The following is a 15,444-nucleotide window of genomic DNA, read 5'->3' on the forward strand; positions in this document are numbered from 1 at the left end:
CTTCCCAAAATCTGCAGAGGATATGGAATATATCCGAAGTCATTAGCATTCATCGTGTTTAGCTTCTGGATGTTCTTAGTTCTTTTAATCAAAATAACAACCAGGAGAATAATGAAGGCATGTGCCATGCATTGCCAGCTGTGCATACATTACAATTAAATGTTTTGGTTGAGCAGTTTTTAACAGATCCTAAAAAGGTTGAATGTGAATGCATGTATATTAATCTCAATTGCTCAAAGTAGTAAGAGGAAATTGTGGAAACAAAGACAGTATTTGTTGAACCTTTGACCAGATAAAGCAGTTCTTCCTACAGTTGATAAAAGTAATGCGGTCATCACAGGTAAGTTTTGTTCTTTTAAACATGTATGTGCGAAACAATTATGGCCTTTTAACCTAAAATCACTTTGATTTAGCATCATTTCAACACTGAGTTTATATTTTTCCTGGTTACACTAGCACTGTAGCGCTATCCTCATTGCCACACTTTCACAGACACACATTTTTTCTTCTGGGTTTCCGTCAATAATTTATTTCCCAGTCTAAGGTCCTCGAACAGGGCCGGAATTTATGGCTATGACACCCAGGCTTGTATGCTTAATAAGCTGTGTATGGCAGTAGTTCCCATGATTTTCACATTGATCTCAAGTCTGCCTCTCCCCATTTAACTCCCTAAGCCACATTAAGTCACAGTGATTCTGGAAAATTCGACTGTACTGTGTCTGAAACATTGCTGGTGTAGTCAGTGCTGGAGGGGGTTTCACGCACTGAGAGGGTCAAACACAATACTGAACAGGTTTAGGGGAGGAGCGCCTGTAAAAATGAGAAAAAGTATGAAGAATGAAGAAGTACCAAGGCAAAATGTGTCAGAGCAAATGCCAGGAATACTGAGAGGGTAAAGCAGTGTATCGAATCAAACAAAGAACCTGCAAGACCACAACAAAGAGTAGCTGCTATCATACTTGAAATGGCTTGGAAAGGTCAACATATTGATATGAATGCCATGAGAAGAGAGGTGGATTATCATCAGCATATACTGAGCAAAAGAAAAATAAGTAGCAGGAGCGCTTCAGGTATTCCAAAACAAGTACAGGTGCTCTTGGAGGGGAATAGTACTAGAAAAGCTAAAGGGAAAATTATACCCACAAATAGGCGCTAAGTAGAATACAAAATCCAAGTTGAGGAACTTGTGTGAGTTTGAAAGTTTAAAAAAACCTTAATGTGTAGGCCAAGCAATTTTAAAAAACAAATACATCAACATATATCGGCTCACGTCTTCATCAGAGTTTCGGACACCCTGATGAAGACTTAAGCCAATACACATTGGTGAATACATTGAGCAGAGTTGTGCCAATATACAGTATATCATGACTAAAAAAATATTGATAATGAATTGAAAATATTGAAAAATCAAATACTCATCTATGGACCATCTCTGAAAAGAGATGATTCCTGATCCTTGAGTGCACATAAGTAGATTAGTGTACATTTGATTTGATGGGCACATAGATTTATTCATTTCATTCTTTTCTTTGTATGCAGTAGGATAGGCTATATTGTGTTGGGGCTATTGCAGTATTTGTTTTAATGTAGGACATACAGGAAAAAGTACCTCTATTGCCAAACAGTACTGTATCACTGCCAAAATGAATGAAATAGCAACAGCACTTTGATTGTGTTTTTATGTACTAGAGTTCATTTCCAATATTCTTGAGATTTAGCAGATATAACATATGGTACATTAACCATTTTCTACGCCTCTACTTCATTGATGACAAACTTATTATTCACAGTGGAGATTAAAAATTCTGCCACTGTAATAGCATAGTAAGTTGAAGAACTTAATGTTTGTATCTTGGCATTCCCTTCAGATTTTATCTGAATGTGATACAATGGTTAATTAGATTTTTTATCTCTACAGCACAGCACCCACCTCAGGGGACAGTTCTACATAGAACCAATACATACAGTATATTAGGTAGCATTACGGTATTGGGAATTGGATAGTCCAATCTGCAAATGAGCTGCAGAGCATAGTTTCTACTATGGAAGTGTTCATCCATCTGCGTCTCTGCTGTGTGAATGCTTGATAGAATGAAAAAGAGCACTACTAAATCAAATCAAATTGTATTTGTCACATGCGCTGAAGTAAAAAATAAAAGAGAAACAATAAAATAACAATAACGAGGCTATATACAGGGGATACTGGTACAGAGTCAATGTGTGGGGGTTCAGGTTAGTCGAGGTAATATCTACATGTAGGTAGGGGTAAAGTGAGTATGCATAGATAATAAACAGAGAGTAGCAGCAGTGTAAAAAAAAAGGGGGGAGGGGGGTGTCAATGCAAATTCCCGAGTAGGCTTTTGATTAGCTGTTCAGCAGTCTTATGACTTGGGGGTAGAAGCTGTTAAGAAGCCTTTTGGACCTAGACTTGGTGCTCCGGTACCGCTTGCCATGTGGGAGCAGAGAGAACAGTCTATGACTAGGGTGGCTGGAGTCTTTGGCAATTTTTAGGGCCTTCCTCTGACACCGGTATAGAGGTCCTGGATGGCAGGAAGCTTGGCCCCAGTGATGTACTGGATAGTACGCACTACCCTGTGTAGGTTTTATGGGTATTATGACTCATACTGTGGTACTCGTGAGCAAACATTCCATAACTGTAGGTGGCAGTAAATCACAAACCTTGGCTTTATACATGTTTGAACAACATTAGCTGGCAGTATGCACCCTTTCAGTTTGCCAACAAAAAATATGGAGATGGCCTCAAAGGCACTGCCCGTGCCCTCACAGATGCCATAATGTGACATGCACTGAGTGTACAAAACATTAAGAACACCTGCTCTTTCCATGACATAGACTGACCAGGTGAATCCAGGTGACAGCCATGATCCCTTATTGATGTCACCTTTTAAATCCACTTCAATCAGAGTAGTTGAAGGGGAGGAAACATGTTAAAGAAGGATTGTTAAGCCTTGAGACAATAGAGACATGGATTGTGTATGTGTGCAATTGAGAGGATGAATGGGCAAGACAATGGGCAAGACAAAATATTTAAGTGCTTTTGAACCGGGTATGGTAGTAGGTACGCTGCTGGGTTTTTTACACTCAACAGTTTCCCCTGTGTATCAAGAATAGTCCACCACCCAACTTGACACAACTGTGGGAAGCATTGGCGTCTACATGGGCCAGAAGCCCAGTGGAATGCTTTAACACCTTTTAGAGTACATGCCCTGATGACTTGAATGTGTGCTGAGGGGGGTGCAACTGAATATTATGTTTTGTACACTCCGTATATATAATAGCACAAGGCGAGACCCAGATGCCGACACAGGAGGCAGACGGTTTGAGTCTTTGATATTGATTAATAAACCAAAAGGGGTAGGCAAGAGAATGGTCGTGGACAGAAAAAAGGTCAAAACCAGTTCAGAGTCCAGGAGGTACAGTGTGGCAGGCAGGATCAAGGTCAGGGCCGGCAGAATGGTCAGGCAGGTGGGTACGGAGTCCAGAAAACAGGCAAGGTTCAAAACGGTTCTGGTTCTGCTGGGCCGAGTGCTGTGTCTGTGAGAAATGACAGATCATCTGCTGTGGTACACTGGCAATAACAAGTCTTTAGATTGGCTTTTATAAAACATAAGGTAAGGCAATAGCTATCTACTAGACATTTATACAGTGCTTTTTACTAAACACAAGTCATCGTGTATTACAATAAAGGTCCATTCGCGGACTGTCTATGTATTTGTTTTATCAATGTTTATTCGCTTCTGAGTCTCAGTCTCTTTAACTCAGCCAGTGAGTTTATGATCTGTAGTAACAAGTGACTATGGTGTCGGATTACATTACATTGCCACTGCACTGAAGGCTAGAAAGTCCCTCCTATCTCCCACTTATTTCATTCTCTGAAAGGCCTGTCACTTCCTGGCAGAAATATAGGTATATGCGCACGGCACTGTCAAACGAAGCACAACACTAGTCCCGGCATTGTTCATTGACAAACACAGAATGTTGTACTGTATTTTGAATTCAGTAGAAGAAAACAGAGAGAGGGAAAAAAGAGACAGCCAGGTTCTTAATGTAGCCATTGGCTACAGCCTAAACTCTCTCTCTCTCCTTTTTTCTCTCTGTTTTCTTTGATTGAATTATATGCAATCTAATATTTAAACACTTATCTAAAGTGGGCAGGAGGGAACACTTGAAATGCACACATTTGAAATATGTAGGTAGGCTGTTCTAAGATATTATATCAGCCAATATTCTTCTATAAGGCATTTATTTAGTGCTTTTGTTCTTTGTCTAATATACAATGTGTTTATTCATTCACAACTAGGATGGTTCTGGATGGAGTCTGTAATAAACCAATTATAAGGCATTTATAAATTGTGTTCACCATTTATTAATCATTACTCCCACATTAATAAAGCATTTACTAGTCATTAGTAAAGTCTTTCTGCAATCCCAAATCTAAAGTGAGTGCTATTTATACTTTATAAATGTTTTGAGTGAACAGTGTATTTTCTCACAAAAATATGGGCATGCCATTGGTAGACATTCCTGCAGGAACTGGGAAATTAACAAGCACAAAAAACAGGATGTACAAGGAAATATACCGGATCGGACTCCCCTTTGCCTCCAGAACAGCCTGGAGGTGTTGTAAAAGTTTGCTGCTCAATTGGTATCAAGGGGCCTAACGTGTGCCAGGAAAGCATTCCCCACACCAGTACACCACCGACACCAATCTGAACCAGGCAGGATGTCTCCATGGACTCATGCTGCTTATGCCAAATCCTGACTCTGCCATCAGCATGACGCAGGAACTGGGAATAGTCGGACCAGGCAATGTTTTTCCATTCCTCAATTGTCCAGTGTTGGTGATCACGTGCCCACTGTAGCCGCTTCTTCTTGTTTTTAGCTGATAGGAATGAAACCCGGTGTGGTCGTCTGCTGCAATAGCCCATCTGTGACAAGGATCGACGAGTTGTGAGTTCCGAGATGCCGTTCTGCGCACCACTGTTGTACTGCGAGGTTATTTGTTTGCTTGTGGCCTGTCTATTGGCTTGCGTGATTCTTGCCATTCTCCTTCCACTCTCTCTCATCATCAAGCTGTTTTCGCCCACAGGACTGCCACTGGCTGGAAGGTTTTTTGTTTGTTGCACCACTCTCTGTAAACCCTAGACGAATGTGGCAGAGCTTGCAAACTATTACGGATTACAAAAGGGAAACCCAGCTGTGAGCTGCCCAGTGAAGCGGGCCTACCAGATGAGCTAAATGCCTTCTATGGTTTCTTCGAGGCCAGCAACACTGAACCATGCATGAGAGCACCAGCTGTTCCAGATGACTGTGTGATCACGCTCTCCATAACCTAAAAGTAAGACCTTTAAACAGGTCAACATTCACAAGGCCACAGGGCCAGAGGGATTACCAGGACACGTATTCAAGCAGACCATCATAGTCCTAGTGCCCAAGAACACCAAGGTAGCCTGCCTAAATGACGACCGCTCCGTAGAACTCACGTCTGTAGCCATGAAGTGCTTTGAAAGGCTGGTCATGGCTCACATCAACAGCATCATCCCAGACACCCTAGACCCATTACAATTCGCATACCGCCCCAACAGATCCGCCGATGACGCAATCTCAATTGCACTCCACACTGCCCTTTCCCATCTGGACAAAAGGAACACCTATGTGAGAATGCTGTTCGTGGACCACAGCTCAGCGTTCAACACCATACTGCCCTCAAAGCTCATCAATAAGCTAAATACCTCCCTCTGAACCTGGATCCTGGACATACTGATGTACTGACCCCAGGTGGTATAGGTAGGCAACAACACATCTGCCACGCTGATCCTAAATACAGGGCCCCTCAGGGGTGTGTGCTCGTCCCCTCCTGAACTCCCTGTTCACCAGGACTGCATGGCCACTAACGACTCCAACACCATCATTAAGTTTATTGACGACACAACGGTGGTAGGACTGATCACCGACAATGATGAGACACCCTACAGAGAGGATGTCAGAGACATGGCAGTGTGGGAAGTGTGGTGCAAGGACAACAACGCTCAACGTGAGCAAGACAAAAGAGCTGAACGTGGACTACAGGAAAAAGGGGTCCAAGCACACCCCGATTCACATCAATTGGGCTGTAGTGGGTTGAGAAGTTCAAGTTCCTTGGCGTCCACATCACTAACAAACTCTCACGATCGAAACACACTAAGACTGTCGTGAAGAGGGCACGACAATGCCTATCGAGAGCATCCTGAATGGTTGCATCACGGCTTGGTATGGCAAAGGCTCGGCATCCAACCGCAAGCCGCTACAGCCCAGTACATCACTGGGGCCAAGCTTCCTGCCATCTGCTCCCGAGTGGCGCAGTTGCTGCATCTCAGTGCTAGAGGCATCACTACAGACACCCTGGTACGAATCCAGACTGTATCACAACCGGCCGTGATTGGCCCAGTGTCATCCAGGTTTGGCCGGTGTAGGCTGTCATTGTAAATAAGAATTTGTTCTTAACTGACTTGCCTAGTTAAATTAAGGTTACATTTTAAATAAAATCCAAGACCTCTATGCCAGGTAGTGTCAGAGGAAGTTCCTAAAAATTGTCAAAGACTCCAGCCACCCTATTCATAGGCTGTTCTTTCTGCTACTGCACGGCAAGCAGTACCGGAGCGCCAAGTCTAGATCCAAAAGGCTCCTTAACAGCTTCTACCCCCAAGCCATAAGACTGTTGATGTCACGCCCTGACCTTAGAGATCCCTGTTTATTCTCTATATTTTGGTTAGGTCAGGGTGTGACTAGGGTGGGTAATCTAGTTTTTGTATATCTATGTTTTCTTTTTCTTTGTTGGCCGAGTATGGTTCCCAATCAGAGGCAGCTGTCTATCGTTGTCTCTGATTGGGGATCATACTTAAGAAGCCCTTTTTCCCACCTTCTGTTGTGGGATCTTGTCTTTGTTTGGTTGCATGTATTTTGCACGACGAAGCTTTTCATTCGTTGTATTTTTCATTGTTTTCTTTGCTGGTTCACATTTTTATAAAATATGATAAACCCAAAGCACGCCTTGGCCTTCCCTTAACGACGAACATTACAGTTGAAGAGTTAATCAAATGGCTACCTGGACTATTTGGACTGGACTGTTTATTATCTATGCATAGTCACTTTACCCCTACCTACACGTACTCTAATGTTCAAAAGTTTGGGGTCACTTAGAATTGTCCTTGTTTTTGAAAGAAAAGCTCATTTTTTGTCCATTAAAATAAAATAAAATTGATCAGAAATACAATGTAGACATTGTTAATGTTGTAAATGACTAATGTAGCCGGAAAAGGCAGATTTCTTTATGGAATATCTACAAAGGCGAACAGAGGCCCATTATCAGCAAACATCACTCATGCATTCCAATGGCACGTTGTGTTAGCTAATCCAAGTTTCTAATTTTAAAAGGCTAATTGATCATTAGAAAACCCTTTAGGAATTATGTTAGCACAGCTGAAAATTTTTGTTCTGATTAAAGCAGCTCAGAGCAGCTCACAGATTACTGCACCTGTACATAGCCCATCTATAATTTATCCCAAACAACTACCTCTCCCCCTACTGTATTTATTTATTTTGCTCCTTTGCACCCCATTATTTCTCTCTACTTTGCACTTTCTTCCACTGCAAATCTACCATTTCAGTGTTTTACTTGCTATATTGTATTTACTTTGCCACCATGGCCTTTTTTTGTTGCCTGTTCCTCCCTTATCTCACCTCATTTGCTCACATTGTATATAGACTTATTTTTCTACTGTATTGACTGTATGTCAACATCACTGCACCCCCCACAGCAACTCGCCCAAGCCTTCCCCATTTCTCCTTCTCCCAAATCCAGTCAGCTGATGTTCTGAAAGAGCTGCAAAATCTGGACCCCTACAAATCAGCCGGGCTAGACAATCTGGACCCTTTCTTTCTAAAATTATCTGCCGAAATTGTTGCCACCCCTATTACTAGCCTGTTCAACCTCTCTTTCGTGTCGTCTGAGATTCCCAAAGATTGGAAAGCAGCTGCGGTCATCCCCCTCTTCAAAGGGGGGGACACTCTTGACCCAAACTGCTACAGACCTATATCTATCCTACCCTGCCTTTCTAAGGTCTTCGAAAGCCAAGTCAACAAACAGATTACCGACCATTTCGAATCTCACCATACCTTCTCTGCTATGCAATCTGGTTTCAGAGCTGGTCATGGGTGCATATCAGCCACGCTCAAGGTCCTAAACGATATCTTAACTGGCATCGATAAGAAACATTACTGTGCAGCCGTATTCGTTGATCTGGCCAGGGCTTTCGACTCTGTCAATCACCACATCCTCATCGGCAGACTCGACAGCCTTGGTTTCTCAGATGATTGCCTCGCCTGGTTCACCAACTACTTTTCTGATAGAGTTCAGTGTGTCAAATCGGAGGGTCTGCTGTCCGGACCTCTGGCAGTCTCTATGCTGGTGCCACAGGGTTCAATTCTTGGACCGACTCTCTTCTCTGTATACATCAATGATGTCGGTCTTGCTGCTGGTGAGTCTCTGATCCACCTCTACGCAGACGACACCATTCTGTATACTTATGGCCCTTCTTTGGACACTGTGTTAACAACCCTCCAGGCTAGCTTCAATGCCATACAACTCTCCTTCCGTGGCCTCCAATTGCTCTTAAATACAAGTAAAACTAAATGCATGCTCTTCAACCGATCGCTGCCTGCACCTGCCCGCCTATCCAACATCACTACTCTGGATGGCTCTGACTTAGAATATGTGGACAACTACAAATACCTAGGTGTCTGGTTAGACTGTAAACTCTCCTTCCAGACCCACATCAAACATCTCCAATCCAAAGTTAAATCTAGAATTGGCTTCCTATTTTGCAACAAAGCATCCTTCACTCATGCTGCCAAACATACCCTTGTAAAGCTGACCATCCTACCAATCCGACCATCCTACCGAAGCGATGTCATTTACAAAGTGGCCTCCAATACCCTACTCAGCAAATTGGATGCAGTCTATCACAGTGCAATCCGTTTTGTCACCAAAGTCCCATATACTACCCACCATTGCGACCTGTACGCTCTCGTCGGCTGGCCCTCGCTTCATACTCGTCGCCAAACCCACTGGCAAAAGGGCAAAATAACACAGACACTGGACAGAGGAGCTCTGCCTAGTAGGCCAGCATCCCGGAGTCACCTCTTCATGTTGACGTTGAGACTGGGGTTTTGCATGTACTATTTAATGAAGCTGCCAATTGAGGACTTGTGAGGCGTCTGTTTCTCACACTAGACACTCTAATGTACTTGTATATAAGAGACAGATTTCGACTGATATTAAGTAACCAGCTGTCTTATGTTACCATACCAAACGTAACATATCATACTAATTTGAGTGTCCCGGATTTATATTTACTAAGTTACATCGTCTATGACACCAGGCTGTTTTGATGCATCTTCTGGTTTGGTGGTGAATTCCCATACTAACTTTAAAGTGTAATGTCGTGGTGCGGTACAACAAAAGAGACAAAAGTAGGGGTGTGCCGAGTAGTCGGACAAAACGAGTATCGTACAGGATATGGGCAATTTTCTGGATATGATTATGATCCTAGTATTTTTCAGTTGCTAGCATGCATCTTTCTCATGTCATTCAGGTTATGTGCGAATTCCTACGTGGACTAAATCAGTTGCTCCTAAACTCTGGGGTGTGGACTCTACGGGGGCGCGAGGTGTCGGCATGGGGGCGCGTGGGTCCCCCACCCCAAAAAATTAATTAATTAAAATCTTGATAATATTTGTATATATTTTTGGGAACTTAGTCCGGCTTTCAACTTACTCTTTAAAGTTATAATAGTATAATGTATGAGGTGCAATTTTGAAATTGTTAGTGCATGAGTTTTCCTTTTGTCATCTCAGTCATAGCCTACTTTAGAGAGTTATTTATAACTTGTCAGAAATGTCCAGATCAACTAGGACAGTGGTTCCCAAACTTTTTATACTCCCGTACCCCTTCAAACATTCAACCTCCAGCTGCATACCCCCTCAGCTGCATACCCCCTCCCCGCACCAGGGTCAGCGCAATCTCAAATCTTGTTTTTTGCCATCATTGTAAGCCTGCCACACACACACTATATGATACATTTATTAAACATAGGAATGAGTGTGAGTTTTTGTCGCAATCCGGCTCGTGGGAAGTGACAAAGAGATCTTATAGGACCAGGGCATAAATCATAATAATTAATCATTTTGCTCTTTATTAGGCATCTTACATAAAAAATGTTATTTGTTGATCAAAAATTGTGAATAACTCACCACAGGTTAATGAGAAGGGTGTGCTTGAAAGGATGCACATAAGTCTGCAATGTTGGGTTGTATTGGAGAGAGTCTCAGCCTTAAATCATTTCCCACACATTCTGTGCTTGTATTTAGTTTTCATGCTATTGAGGGCTGAGAATCCGCTCTCACATAGGTACGTGGTTGCAAAGGGCGTCAGTGTCATAACAGCGTGATTTGCCAGCACAATCAGCCCTATCCAGAAATTGCCAGTGGCTTCTGATTAAATTACATTTTCACATAACCGCTTGTTGCAATTTCGATGAGGCTCTCTTGTTCAAATATCGGTAGGTGGACTGGAGCCAGGTCATGAAAGGGATAGCGAATCCAGTTGTTTGTGTCATCCATTTTGGGAATGTACCTGCGTAATTGTGCACGCAACTCACTCAGGTGCTTCGCTATATCACATTTGACATTGTCCGTAAGCTTGAGTTCATTGCACACAAAAATCATGCAATGATGGAAAGACCAGTGTGTTATCCTTGTTAATGCAGACAAAGAAGAGCTCCAACTTCTTAATCACAGCCTCAATTTTGTCCCGCACATTGAATATAGTTGCAGAGTGTCCCTGTAATTTTAGATTCAGATCATTCAGGCGAGCAAAAACATCACCCAGATAGGCCAGTCATGTGACAAACTCGTCATCATGCAAGAGGTCAGACAAGTGAAAATTATGATCAGTAGAGAAAACGTTAAGCTCGTCTCTCAATTTAAAAATTAAGTTAACCATTTTCACTGGTGTCCAAAACGTCTTTCAAGCTGTAGGGCATTCCCTTGGCAACAAGAGCCTCTTGGTGAATGCTGCAGTTTACCCAAGTGGCGATGGGAGCAAATGCTTGCACACACATTACCACTCCACTACATTATGTCTCCCTGTCATGGCTTTTGCGCCATCAGTACATATATGAACACATCTTGACCACCAAAGTCCATTTGATGTCACAAAGCTGTCCAGTACATTAAAAATATCCTCTCCTGTTGTCCTGGTTTCTAGTGGTTTTCAGAAGAGGATGTCTTCCTTAATTGACCCCCATAAACGTAACGGACATATACCAGGATCTGTGCCAGGCCCACCACGTCTGTTGACTCATCCAGCTGTAACACATATATATCACTGGCTTGTATTCGAAGCAGTAATTTTTTCAAAACATCTCCTGCCAGTTCACTGATGCGTCATGAAACACTGTTGTTTGATGAAGTTATTGTCTGTATAGTTTTTTTGGCCATTCCCCCAGCATTGTTCCAGCCATATCCGCGGCTTTCCTGTCCTAGCCACTCGGTAGCTCACCATATAAGACGCATCTAGCTGCTAATTAATGGTATCTGTTGCTTTTATACATGTCTTACTACTCGAAAGTTGTCTTAATTCTCGCTCAAAAAACTCCTGTGGCTTATTTTTCTAATTGGTATGCTTTGTTTCTAATGACTGCGCAAGAGTGGTTTGATTGAGTTGTGAGATTTTTTTACTTTTGCACATGTAACACACTGTGGCTGAGGAAAGGCACTACTTCCAATATAAGTGAACCCCAAATCAATGTAGTTCTCATCATATTTGCGCCTCTTCGATGGTCCAACGTTCCTGTCCCTTGTTCTCTTCGGCTGCATCAGATTCACAACTGTCAGTGTCCATGCTAGCTTGGCTAACAACAAATGTAGAATTACTGATGCTAGCATTGGATGTGCTCGTGGAAGCAGAACAACTTGTCATCGACAGGTGCAGTTGTAGTACTACTGTTAGTAGCTCTACTGCTGGGAGTCACTTTTTTTTTAACCATTTATCAATTTTCGAGCAAACGGATTGAGCAGTAGCTACGTTTGGCTACATGCTGACCGTTAGTGGAGTTATTTGAATAGGCCATCTGTATTTGACTTTGTTGTTATTTCGCTAAACACTAGATGGTTTAATTGTATTTATGACAGTGAAGCGAGGCTACTCAGGCGAGAAAAAAAACACCCAAATATATAGCCCCATTGGAAAATAGAAATGGACTGTTTGAAGATGTGAGGGAATGTTTCAAAACAGATTTTTATTTGGCGTACCCCCAGTGGCATTGCGCGTACCCTAGTTTGGGAATACCTGAACTAGGACATATCAGCTAGGTTTTTTTAGCCCATATATTTTGTTGTGATGTTTGAGTCACTGAAATATCAAATGAATACTCATTAGACATGGCAAAATGTATAGAATTGTGATCAACCGAAGCACATTTCCTCGCAATCAGCTGGTAGTGTTTGCTTTCCATTATGCTCAGCCATATGGTGCAAATGCTTGTCACATGCGAATTGCATCAGTACTGAAAGTAAAAACCGGATACAAACAATATGCAGACCAGCATAATGAAGTTCGGATTAATAACACTACTCTGTGGATATTTTGTCTCACATTCCTAACGTTACCCGCAAAAGGTCCAACTACACGGACAACAGATAAAGTTTCATTTTTATTCAGCATTCTGACTTGTAGAGGTCATGAGAGGAAACTTTTGTGATCCAAACGCACATTTTTGCCTGACGTAGAATTCTATGCAATTCAACATCGGGTCTTCAGCCTAGTTAGCCAGCTACATAGAATTAGATATTAGTAGGGTCTCTATGGCCACCTGGCAAACAATTATTTGTTGATGTTAGCTAGCTAACATTAGCTACTTACCATGCAATCTCTCAGATGGAATTTCCTTATGAAGCAACATTATTATCTCAGAAACGTTAACATCTACCGGAAACACTGTGTCGATTAACTATAAAATAGTTTGGTCTCATTTAATTGATTACATGAGTAAGCTAAAAGTTATGAGCAACACCAGGCAGCAGGAAAACAATGATGATAAAATGTTGTGAAACGTGATTGCCTAGGAACTGATGAGCTGTCATTGGTGAACATCATGCATGTACAATACTAAGAACGTTATAACTGACCCAAGATAGACCACATTCTGTAATTTCCTATAGAGCCCCACAGCGGAGATGTCATAATATCCATAAAAGCTATTTGTCAAACAGGGCCAATGGATCCAATTGTTTTTCCACCATTCAATTTTAGAAACACTTAAAATAAGGGCCGTGTTTCGGTAGGCTTACCCTGGTTTGACATTTTGATAACCATGTAAATCTCTCTCGGACAAGGTGACATCAATATATTCAGCTCTGTTTACTCTTAGATTCGAAAATGCTCATTAGTATCAAAGCAGACATCATGCAAGACTACAAATCCATGCAAGCTCCTGCACCTCTCTAGCTGACACCTTTGCTAACAGGTATTGTGTCCATTTAAAACGCATAAGACAGTTCGCATGATTGTCAGTTTAAAGTAATGTTGGCAATTTATTCATTACTAAATTTAGAAAACAATAATCTACAGATTGCTCACCTTTGCCTTGATTCGGCAGTCTTGTCCATATCATCAAGGCATTTGTAGTTATTTGTGATAGCTACATTAACAGCTAATAGGATTTCATTTGGGGGAAATACAGGTGAATATATTGATAAAAGCCACCTTGACCTAGAGAGATTTATGCAGTTATTAAAACATCACGCCAGGGTAAGCCTATACAAAATACAGCCCTTAATTTAAGGGTTTCTAAAATCCCCTATGTGAAAAATGTATGGACTTAAAATGATTGGAACCATTTCCTTGTTTGACCAATAGATTTTGTGGGTATTATGACCAATTTTTTACTTTTTCATTTTATTTATTTAACTAGGCAAGTCAGTTAAGAAGAAAATCTTATTTACAATGACGGCCTACCAAAAGGCCTCCTGCGGGCACGTTGGCTAGGATTAAAAATAAAAAATGAAATAAAAATATAGGACAAAACACACATTACGACAAGAGAGACACCACGACACTACATAAAGACTAAGACCTAAGACAACAACATAGCATGGCAGCAATACATGACAACCCAGCATAGTAGCAACACAACATGACAACAACATAGTAGCAACACAACATGGTAGCAGTACAAACATTGTACAAACATTATTGGGCAAAGACAACAGCACAAATGGCAAGAAGGTAGAGACAACAATTTATCAGGCTAAGCAGCCACAACTGTAAGAGTGTCCATGATTGAGTCTTTGAATAAAGAGATGGAGATTAAACTGTCCAGTTTGAATGTTTTTTGCAGCTCGTTCCAGTCGCAAGCTGCAGCGAACTGAAAAGAGGAGCGACCCAGGGATGTATGTGCTTTGGTCACCTTAAACAACAAAAATACTTAAATACATGTAATTTTGTCCTTGAAACATTTAATTGAAATACTGTAGGATTCCATTCATTCCTATGGTGGACTGCTCTTACTAGGGAGTGCCAATATGGCCGACCGGTGGCTTCAAAGCCTCTCAATGGCCAATACATAGCATCAGCAATCCAGGGATTATATACTTAATTGGCAAAAATTAAATTCGCCATTGCACTCCTTCTAAAGAACACATTTTTTTAATATCTTGGGCAAAGGGTAAAGTCTACAAAACATTGTCCACTTTGTTCATAACAGATTCTAGTTTTGAAAACAGAGAAACATGTGCCCCCTGCTGATCCCTGCGGGCCCCACATTTTGGGAACCACTGATTTAAATAACTAAACTGGCTGTCTGTGAAGAGAAGGGTGGGCTGTACGTTGATCCTACTGCTCTGATTGAAACTGTATTTCTCCTATCACTCGCTTCATAATTTCACCCAATCAGTTTACCTTGCATGTTTTCGATCTGATCATTTTGATTGCTGCTGCCTGCTTCTATGATAAACCACATGTTGAGGAAGTTTGCTATCAAGCTGTGCATAATATCTAACAAATTGGGCAAGAGCATAGCCACAGGAAGTAATTTGGGGGTGGTATGGCAAAGTGGGGTGTGTAGAAATACACCCACCATTTCAAGCTCATTTACTGTACTTCTACACAATTCTAAAACTCTAAAATGCTATTTGGAGAACAAACAAAAATGTCCCCCTAAAATTAGGTTTATTGGGTTTAAGGGTATATGTAATGGCGTGTACAATGTACTACTCAACCTCATTATACATAGGCTACATGACGCATTTAGCCTGCTTGAAGAATAGTACATACAGAGTACAACATGAAATAGATGCATAGTACACGCTATCAAGGCTGACTTC

This window comes from Oncorhynchus tshawytscha, linkage group LG01 (assembly GCF_018296145.1).
Source record: "Oncorhynchus tshawytscha isolate Ot180627B linkage group LG01, Otsh_v2.0, whole genome shotgun sequence".
NCBI classification, from domain to species: Eukaryota; Metazoa; Chordata; class Actinopteri; order Salmoniformes; family Salmonidae; genus Oncorhynchus; species Oncorhynchus tshawytscha.